We start from the raw sequence: 11,166 nt of genomic DNA on the forward strand, positions 1-11,166 counted from the left end.
TAACTGATTCCAACCAGGTGACATATTCAATCCGAACGGAATCACGCCTCAAAGCAAACCGACAAGCTCACAGTCAGACCGCATATCCGAGGCAACGCCATTAAAGACGGCAGGCTGCTTCTCGCTGGATAATCGAAGGTCTGCGTGCAGCCGTTAAGGAAGACATCGGGAGCCTTGCCAACGCTTCCCCAATTTACTGAATGTGTCTTCTCCCTGAAATGGAGACCTAATGTGTTGATTTGTTGCTCTGACTTTAATTTTGAGCGGCTCTGGAAAGCTTTTGCCACTCACTTGATCCTCTGTCAAAACAAAAACACTTTTATGGCGCTTATCTTTTCCTCACAGCTCCTGCAGCATTTTGTTTACGACTGAGTAACGTATAATATGTCTGCTTGAAAACAGGGTAAACGAATGAACTACACTTCAGCACGGGCTACCTCGGCCCAGTGTAGTGGCCATGTTTTTCCTATGGCTGTCAGGCATATCAAAATAATAAACACCCCTGTATGGTGCAGTAATGACTTGTTGTTTAGGGTTTATTACTCCAAATTGTACAGCTATAAACCAAACGGAGCCCTCTTTGGAACACAAGGATGCTGGAAGGATGGCGAGCAAACTGGCTTGAAAACTGGAATTAACTGTCGCACACCAACGAGTTGGAAGTTTTAGGTTAAAGTTAAGCAGAAAGGAGAAGCTTTGGCTCACTGAAGAAAAGCTAAGCTCTAGGGTCCTTAACCTTGAGTACCTAGAGAAGCAAACAAAGGAAATAGCACAGAGTAAAACCCATGGCTCTCTGGAGTGCTGAACTGGGTTCTGTTAAAAAGACAATGATACAAACATTTTGGAGCCTAACCTTGAACCTATGGACCCTGCTGGGGAATGGAACTGTGTTCTTTAAGCAGACAAGAAAGGCAGACTCTTGTCACAGAACCAACCATCTGATGTTTGAACAGACACAAACTGCAACGGACAATCAGGGTTGCAAAAAAGATTAACTGTGTCGTCTTTCCCCCCCATCAAGGACTCATACCGGTCCAGGGTCAGAAAACGAGCAGGTAGCATCACTGCAGACCCCTCACACCCTGGTCACAAACTGTTCGAACTCCTCCCCTGCGGCCGAGGTTACAAATCACTGTACGCCTTAACAACCCGTCATAAGAACAGCTTCTTCAATCAATCAATCAATCAATGTTTATTTATATAGCCCTAAATCACAGGTGTCTCAAAGGGCTGCACAATCCACAACGACATCCTCGGTACAAAGCCCACATAAGGGCAAGGAAAAACTCACCCCTTCTTCCTCTGGCTATCACTCTGATGAACGCTAAACAGTCACAGAGTGTCAGAACTGTTGCTGTGAAATAACCCTGGAACTAATCTGTCATTGGGTCTTGCACATTTTAGTTATTTAAGTACTTGTTTTTAGTTAATAGTTAATACCTATTGTTTCCATTGCATAAAGGTAGCACTCTCTACCAAGCCAAATACCTGGCCAATAAAGCTGATTCTGATTCTGGTTAGAAAATCTACCTAATGCATTGGAAATAAGGCAAGCCTAGTATCTGTAGAACAAAGCACAACTCAACTAGCAACTAAGACCAAGACACCAGAGAAGGAAACAGGGCCCTTGCCACAGAATGAATCGCTCTGGGGCTTAACCTCAATAGAAACAAGCAAGGTTTTTTTTTTGGCGACAGAAACCAAGTAAGACCAACTGAACAGAGAAGCAAGCTAGACCCTTGCAAGTGTGGAAACTCTCTAGAGTCTAACCTAATCAGTCTGGGTTCTCTGAGCTAACAAAACCAACGGAGATACAGTTTTTTAAGAAGTACTGTAAACAAGCCATCCGGCAGCTGCGGAAACAATTTAAGGCCTGCCTTGCCTCTGGAGAGTCAAGAAGAGTTCTTGCGAGCGGCTAAACAAGCTAAGACCAAGGCCCGGCCTGAAACCACACAAAGGAAACAGTGAGTGGAAAAATCATTGTTGCGGCAGCGTCCGTCCTCAGGGTCCAAAGTCATATGTCAGACGACAGCCAGGCAATAAAGAACACCTCATAACCTTTTTTCTCCTTCTTTCCAAGGGGAGCCCAAGTGCGTTAGGTGCGTACTGGACTGTTTATTGCATCGGGGGCGGAGGTGTGGAACAATTGAGAATGATAGAAGGCGGTTGAAGAAGAGTTCAATGAGGGGAAAAGTTACTGTAAATTCGACAAAATGTAAACTGGAAGACATAAGTCTTTGTGAGAAGACAATAAGCTGCTAAAAGTGCAAAACTTTTTTCTTCCACTTCATGTAGGACGAAGGGCCACATGGACCCATACCTGTTCTAGTAATAGGTTTATTTTTATCTTCACTTTCTAAACAATGAATGATCACATGTACCCATACCCGTCTCGTATATGGTGTGTTCTATTTTTTTTTTTCCCGTTTAGTCTATAGTGTGTTCTTTTACTTTTACTTCTTGAAGAATGAATGAATAACCACATGTATCCATACCCGTTTAGTCTATAGTGTGTTCTTTTACTTTTACTTCTTGATGAATGAATGAATAACCACACGTATCCATACTCGTTTAGTCTATAGTGTGTTCTTTTACTTCTTGAAGAATGAGTGAATAACCACATGCATCCATACCAGTTTAGTCTATAATGTGTTCTTTTACTTTTACTTCCTATCGAAGGAACAGCCACATGTACACATACCCGTCTAGTAAAAGTGTGTTCTTTTATTTTCACTTCTTAAAGGATGAATGATCACATGTACCCAAACCCGTTTAGTCAGCAGTGATTTTTTTACTTTTACTTCCTATCGAACGAACGGCCACATGTACACATACCCGTCTAGCAAAAGTGTTTTCTTTTATTTTCACTTCTTAAAGGATGAATGATCACATGTACCCAAACCCGTTTAGTCAGCAGTGTTTTCTTTTACTTTTACTTCCTATCGAACGAACGGCCACATGTACACATACCCGTCTAGAAAAAGTGTGTTCTTTTATTTTCACTTCTTAAAGGATGAATGATCACATGTACCCAAACCCGTTTAGTCAGCAGTGTTTTCTTTTACTTTTCCTTCCTATCGAACAAACGACCACATGTACACATACCCGTCTATTAAAAGTGTTTTCTTTTATTTTAACTTGTTAAAGGATGAATGATCACATGTACCCAAACCCGTTTAGTCAGCAGTGTTTTCTTTTACTTTTACATCCTATCGAACGAACGGCCACATGTACACATACCCGTCTAGCAAAAGTGTGTTCTTTTATTTTCACTTCTTAAAGGATGAATGATCACATGTATCCAAACCCGTTTAGTCAGCAGTGTTTTCTTTTACTTCCTATCGAACAAACGGCCACATGTACACATACCCGTCTAGCAAAAGTGTGTTCTTTTATTTTCACTTCTTAAAGGATGAATGATCACATGTATCCAAACCCGTTTAGTCAGCAATGTTTTATTTTACTTTTAATTCCTATCAAATGAATAGCCATATGTACCCACAAAATTGCCAAAAAACACATTTTAAGATGAACACTCTACTGCCATCTGGCTTCTTAAGCGGATAGTGCACCACCCACAATTGTTCACGTTTCATGTGTCAGGTAAAACGTGACGACTGGGGCCATACTAATCCCCTTCGAACTGTCGGGGTACACACAAAAAAAATCAGTTCATATTCAAATCGCGATTCTAATTTACCCCAATCCAAAGTTTATTCATATTTTTCTTATTTGTTCTTACTCTTTGAAACCATTTTTCTCTATGCAACCAAAATGAGCTTTTCTAACTTGTAACCTGTTTTGAAAAAGTTTCATTATATTTATTATACCAAATAATACATTGCGAGAATCGGTTTGAATCGAGAATCGATTCTAAATCGAATCGTCACCCCAGGAATTGGATCGAATTGCCCACATCTTTGCACCCTTTGATCCACATTGATTTCTTTAATGTTAATAAGGATACAATGTTATGCAGTGGTGTACTTATAACTAGAGATGTCCGATAATATCGGCCGATAAATGCTTTAAAATGAAATATCGGAAATTATCGGTATCGTTTTTTTTTTATTTAGGTATCGTTTTTTAAATTAAATCAACATAAAAAACACAAGATACACTTACAATTAGTGCACCAACCAAAAAAACCTCCCTCCCCCATTTACACTCATTCACACAAAAGTGTTGTTTCTTTCTGTTATTAATATTCTGGTTCCTACATTATATATCAATATATATCAATACAGTCTGCAGGGATACAGTCCGTAAGCACACATGGTTGTGTGTGCTGCTGGTCCACTAATAGTACTAACCTTTAACAGTTAATTTTATTCATTTTCATTAATTACTAGTTTCTATGTAACTGTTTTTATATTGTTTTACTTTCTTTTTTATTCAAGAAATTTTTTTTAAATTTATTTATCTTACTTTATTTTATTAATTTAAAAAAAAAGGACCTTATCTTCACCATACCTAGTTGTCCAAATTAGGCATAATAATGTGTTGATTCCACAACTGCATATATCGGCAGTGACGTGCGGTGAGGTTGATGGCTGGTGAGGCACTGACTTCATCACAGTCAGATTTACAAACATATGAACCCTAAAGAGTATCTTATTCACCATTTGATTGGCAGCAGTTAACGGGTTATGTTTAAAAGCTCATACCAGCATTCTTCCCTGCTTGGCACTCAGCATCAAGGATTGGAATTGGGGGTTAAATCACCAAAAATGATTCCCGGGCGCGGCGCCGCTGCTGCCCACTGCTCCCCTCACCTCCCAGGGGGTGAACAAGGGGATGGGTCAAATGCAGACGACAAATTTCATTACACCTAGTGTGTGTGTGACAATCATTAGTACTTTAACTTAACTTTAACTTTACACATACAAACTGTAGCACACAAAAAAGCACATTTAATAAAAAAAACGTTGTTATGGTCTTACCTTTACTTATAAATGAAGTCCACAACTAAAGCCCTCACTTAAACTTTCCACGTGCAAGATTGAATCTATTTAAAAAAGTGTAACCGAGGGTTTATAAATGTCGCCTATACTGTATGAAACTACAAAATAACAAACACGGAGGCTCCAGTTTACACGAGGACCACTTTATTTACCTTCTTTCAAAAACCTCCGCTCCACTCCATGTCATCACTTCCGCTCTTAGCGCCTTCAAAATAAGAGCTCAAGGCATATACTGTATAACAGCGCATAACAGTAAATTAATATCACAAAGAGAAAAGCCCATGAAAATAGGTTACAAAAGTTATTTAATAAGAAGCCAAAAAGTGCAAAAACAATAATGTTCGTGTTGGAGGAGTTGTGAATTAGATACACCTGCAGTCTGCAGGTGTACCTAATGTTGTGGCCCTACAGTCATTCACAACTCCTCCAACACGAACATTATTGTTTTTGCACTTTTTGGCTTCTTATGAAATAACTTTTTTAAATAGATTCAATCTTGCACGTGGAAAGTTTAAGTGTGGGCTTTAGTTGATATAACAATTCTACGGCGGGGGTGCAGGAGGCGGGATTACTGGAGCCTCTGCCAGTGCGTCTTTTGCAGCCGTTTTATGATCGCTCAGCACAAGAAATACTTACACACATACAGTTGTTGACAAAATACACTGTACATTATATACCTCAGCTAACTAAACTATGGAAATGTATAATATAGTTCATATAGCAATACAGTCTCACTGCACAGCAGGCCAGCAGTTACCGAGTCCGGAATCCATGTTGAGGCACTGAGTGATGTGCCTCAACTGGCTGCTGTTCACCGCACCGTCTCTTCTCAGTATTTGAACGGCAAATGTGAAAATTAAGCGATTTTGAATAAAAATAATCTAAAACTGGTGAAGTTAAATGGAAAATAACTTTATAGTATAATCACTGGATACATATAACAATTTTCTTTTATTTTTTTCTTTTTACATTTTTTTTCTTTCCATGATGGCAGGTGAGGCCCTGCCTCACCTGCCTCTAGTGACTGCACGTCACTGTATATCGGTATCGGTTGATATCGGTATCGGTATTTAAGAGTTGGATAATATCGGAATATCGGATATCGGCAAAAAAGCCATTATCGGACATCCCAACTTATAACGTTTGTACGGACAAATTACACTGGTGGTGGAGAGTGTAATGAAATGTTTCCTTCCTTGGGGATGCGTAACAGAAAATAGTTAAGAAGCCCTGATTTAAACGACGCAAGCTAGTACTGTACTGTGATTAATCGCGATTAATCCCTATTCACAAAAGCCAAGGGTGAATATGTGACAAGCCACGGTGTAACGTGTTCCAAATCAACGGCGTGTGCAATGTAAAAGTACAAACATCTATTGAGTAAAATGAAAATAAAATATCATTCAATGAAGGGAGAAGAATAAAAGCAGTTAAAGAGATGCCAGGCAGGTAGCGTAAATGCTTCTTTTAATGACCATTATTATCATTATTATTGTTATTGGAGCCTGTCTTTCCACTGGTGTCCCTGATGGGAAAAGCTAATGAAGTGGTCTGTTCCAAGAACTGCAATGCGGCCTCACAACAAGCAGTCATCAGTATTCCACGGCAACAGCCGCACACGACAGGCCCAGACGTTTTGGAAAAGAACACACGAAAGAGGCGCGCTCGTTGCGGCGGAGCGACAAAGTGTGGAAAAAAAAAAATGCCGGGGGGACAGGGGGGATATCGAGGTGAGGCCCTGAGGCCCTGAGGTGACTTCATTATTCCTCCGTCTGCGTCCGTCACCCTGAGACGGCTTCAAGCCTTCGCCCGTTCTGCTCTCCCGGGGAAGAATTTTCCACCTTTTATGTAGTCGGACAAATTCGCGCGGGAGCCCCCCTCCCCACCCCCGTCACTGAGAGCCCTGGGGCTAGGGGGGGGGCGTAGGGGGGGTGTGAGACCTTGCCAGGGGTCGCGGCGCTACGTACGTATGCGCTTCCCCGGAGGACCGCCGTTGTGCGGTAGCCAACGCTGAATTGCCATTAGAGCTAGCTTCAAGTAAGACCCTTGCGCTGCTGGGACAAAAAAAACTCTAAGGTCAAACATTCCACCTCCCTTTCATGTTTCCTAACTCGTTTTCTCACAATAAAACAAGTCAAGTCATCATAAAAGCGTTATTATGATGTTTTCAAGTCCCGTTTTCAACTGTAAACTGTAAAACAAAATCTGTATATTTTACTGTAAAAACTGGCAACATATCTTGACTGTAGGGTTGTCCCGATAACAATATTTATGTACCGGTACCCAGGGGCGACGCTAGGGATTTTGGGCCCCATAAAAAGAATCTTTACAGGGCCCCCAACACAGCGGCAACATTTTTTTATGCTATTTTACATACAATTATGCATTTTAATGGTATTTTTGACTATCATTACCATATTTTTTTGAGGCATACTGCTGCCTCCTCCGCTTTGCCCGCTGTGGCGCTGTCTGGGACAAATCACTGGTGCGCTACCTGCAGCTGATCCAGTCGGACTGAACCATTTTACGTAAATAGAGGGAGGGAAGGGAGGGCCCTGCAGGGGTTGATGCTTCCAAAACAAATAAAGGTATTGTTACCAGGACATGGAAAATAAAACGTGTGATTATATGTTAGTTAATAACGTAGTGTCATTATTTTTTCTGTATTATAATTTCATCATCATTAGGGGCCTCTCTGGCCCCCCCTCCATCATGGGCCCCTAGAATCCGTCTCCTTTACCCCCCCTTTTCGGCGCCCCTGCCGGTACCGGTACCAAAATGTATTTCGATACTTTTCGATGCCTTTCAATACTTTTCTAAATGAAGGGCACCACAAAAATGTCCTTATTGGCTTTATTTTAACAAAAAATCTTAGGGTACATTAAACATATGTTTCTTATTGCAATTTTGTCCTTAAATAAAATAGTGAACATACAAGACAACTTGTCTTTTAGTAGTAAGTAAACAAACAAAGGCTCCTAATTAGTCTGCTGACATATGCAGTAACATATTGTGTCATTTATCATTCTATTATTTTGTCAACATTACAAAGGACAATCTGTAAAAATTGATTGTTAATCCACTTGTTCATTCACTTTCTGTTTTATGATGTTCTATCTACACTTCTGTTGAAATGTAATAATCACTTATTCTTCTGTTGTTTGGATACTTTACATTAGTTTCGGATGATACCACACATTTAGGTATCGATCCGATACCAAGTGCTAACAGGATCATACATTGGTCATATTCAAAGTCCGCATGTATCCAACATAAACATAATATACATTTTCAAAAAAGGAAAAAAAGATTTTGTGACGATAAAAAATACCGATGTAATCATAGTAGTATCGACTGGATACGCTATTGTACTTGGTATCATTAGAGTGGATGTCAGGTGTAGCCATACTTGCCAACCCTCCTCAATTTCAGTGCCCCTCCCGAAAAGCAACCATTCTCCTGAATTTCTCCCGATTTCCACCAGGACGACAATATTGGGGGCGTGCCTTAAAGGCATTGCCCTTGGCGTCTTCTACAACCTGTCTTCACGTTCGCTTTTCCTCCTTACACACAGCGTGCCGGTCCAGTCACATAATATATGCGGCTTTTACACACACACAAGTGAATGCAAGGCATACTTGATCAACAGCCATACAGGTCACACTGAGGGTGGCCGTATAAACAACTTTAACACTGTTACAAATATGCGCCACACTGTGGACCCACACCAAACAAGAAAGACAAACACATTTCGGGAGAACATCCGCACCGTAACACAACATAAACACGACAGAACAAATACCCAGAACCCCTTGCAGCACTAACTCTTCTGGGACGCTACAATATACACCCCCCCAACCCGGCCCACCTCATCCCCAATACCCCCCCATCTCCCGAATTCGGAGGTCTCAAGGTTGGCAAGTATGGGTGTAGATCCACTCATGGTGTTTGTTTACATTCAGGTGCTAGCTTTTGATAACGGTGACGCCGGTGAGCTATTGTATCCTCCTACGGTGTGTATTGAAGCATGTTTAGCAATTCCTCGTCCTGCAGGGATGATATTTGTAAGAGACTTACTTTATTCGTCGTCATAGAGGCCAGGATTAGTGATTTAGAAGTAGCTAAAACACTGCCGACTGCGAATGGATGTTAGCTGCTAGCTGGCTAGCCATGTTTTAAAGCACCTCTTCCTGAGGGCGTTTCAGTGTTATAACTTCACCTTTATCTTTAATTTTTAGACCAAAACGCGTCCATTCTCCATTTTCTGTCTACACACTGTGTCTGCTTGTAAGTATTCCGTGATTGTGCGCTGCCGAACATGCTCCTCTGCTCGTAAAACCAGCAATGTCAAAACGTAAAAAAAAAAAAAATATATGGAGAACCGGTCCTTCTCAAACGGAGTATAGTACTGTTTTTGATTCATTAGTACCGTGATACTATACCAGTACCGGTATACCGTACAACCCTACTTTACTGTTTAATTTAATTACTGTAAATTGACAAACAGTACAAATATGGTACAATTCTGATGACTGACTGCCCATTTTATTTTATTGCACAGTGGAAAAACAGTGCTACAGTTATTTTTACGGTAAAATTTTGGCGAATGATCTGCCGCTTTTTTTTTTTACCGTGAAATCAATGGCCGTTAAATTTACAGCACTTGCTGTAAACGGGAAAACAGTCCCACTCCTATTAGAGTAAAAAGTCAGGTGACTGAGCTGCCAGAATTTTTTACGTAAAATCTATGGCAGGTTTTTTATTTCAGTAAATGACTATAAATTGAAAAAGCGGCTTGACTTTTATTGTACAGTAAAATTCCGGCAAGTCAACTGCCAGTTTTTTTTTTACCATAAAATCTATAGTCGTCGTTTTTACAGTTACCTCCCGCAAGGCTTGTGTGCACTTCCCAAAACATCCAAGGTTCGCAGAACGCAGAGCTGTGATTAGTTGGTTGAACACAGGCGTGCAGACTTTAACGTATGAAAAAAACAACAGTTGCATGAAACTTGATATTGTGTAGCTAATATCTCGGTGCGCTCTAAAAATATTGAATGCGTGTTTTTCAGCGTATTGTGCTGTTGTTGCATCCAGGAAAAGTCACAAAGTTCGACGCTCTTATTAACTTTTATTGCCAATCTTGTGCTAACAACAGGTCCAATTCCAACACATATTCTCCCTCGTCTTTTTCACACACAACACTTCTCATTCTGCGTCAACAATCTTTCAGGCAAGGTATTTTTACGAACATGTGAACACAGACTAACAATAGTTGTTTACCAGTTGTGTTTATTTACAATTACATTATAGCTCTCTCTTGTCCCGTGTCCCGAACGGCCGAATAGCGTTGCAAATAATAATAGCGTTGTCAGAATAATTGTATCTAAGTTATCACAAAACTTTGTGTTTCCATGAGTTCCCGGCGAGAAGACAGAAGCTGTCTTTGAACCTACCAAGAAGGCTTGTAAAACTCCACTGTGTAGGATGGGAAGCAACATGAAGGTGTTTTGTTTCTTTCATGTATTGTAATCAACAGAAAGATATTGTCTTGACCCGAGATCTACAAAGCGAAAAGGAAGCAGGACCAGACTCCCCACCAGGCACCGCTTCTTTGAACTGTTTTATGATCTTTTCTTTTAACTGTTTTGATCAAAGGCGATAGCTGTTTACGACCCCCGTCCCTTAGAAACAGCTGTTGTCATGTAATCAGGGAAAGTCCAAATAAAAGAGGAGGCGTACAATCTTTCGCCAGAGCGTGGTGAGACTGTACTCTACAGTCCAGACGTCTCTCCTCAATTGAGCCTAATTTAATTCTGTCTCTGTTTAATTCCTTGTTTCTTGTCTTGTTTAATAGATGTCATCAGTGTTTGAACACGCAATCTACGTGGCGCGAGAGTATACGCCAGCGTGAATAGTCCACTTTTATACATGATTAATGTGATTATTTTTTCGTGATCAATCGCATGGGTTAACATGATAACTTTGACAGTCGTGATTTTTGCTGAATGTTTAAGCTTCCATGATAGAGAATGTTAAAACATTACCCTGGGGAACTCCACAATTCCAGACAGTTAATAAAAAAACAGGTTTGTGTTTTTTTATACCTACTATTGTTCTTTGTTTGACTCATTTCACTTGATCAAACCTTTTCTAACATTCCACACTACAAAATAAAACAAATATGGAGGATCCCTGCTGATAT

At 40.4% G+C, this 11,166-nt stretch overlaps 1 protein-coding gene across 3 annotated transcripts in view; it reads right to left on the minus strand.

Moving 5' to 3' along the window:
* The window catches only part of LOC133613398 (contactin-associated protein-like 5), a 314,549-nt gene that overhangs the window by 228,095 nt on the left and 75,288 nt on the right, over positions 1 to 11,166 (minus strand). The window lies entirely within an intron of this gene.

This window comes from Nerophis lumbriciformis, linkage group LG13 (assembly GCF_033978685.3).
Source record: "Nerophis lumbriciformis linkage group LG13, RoL_Nlum_v2.1, whole genome shotgun sequence".
Classification (NCBI taxonomy): Eukaryota; Metazoa; Chordata; class Actinopteri; order Syngnathiformes; family Syngnathidae; genus Nerophis; species Nerophis lumbriciformis.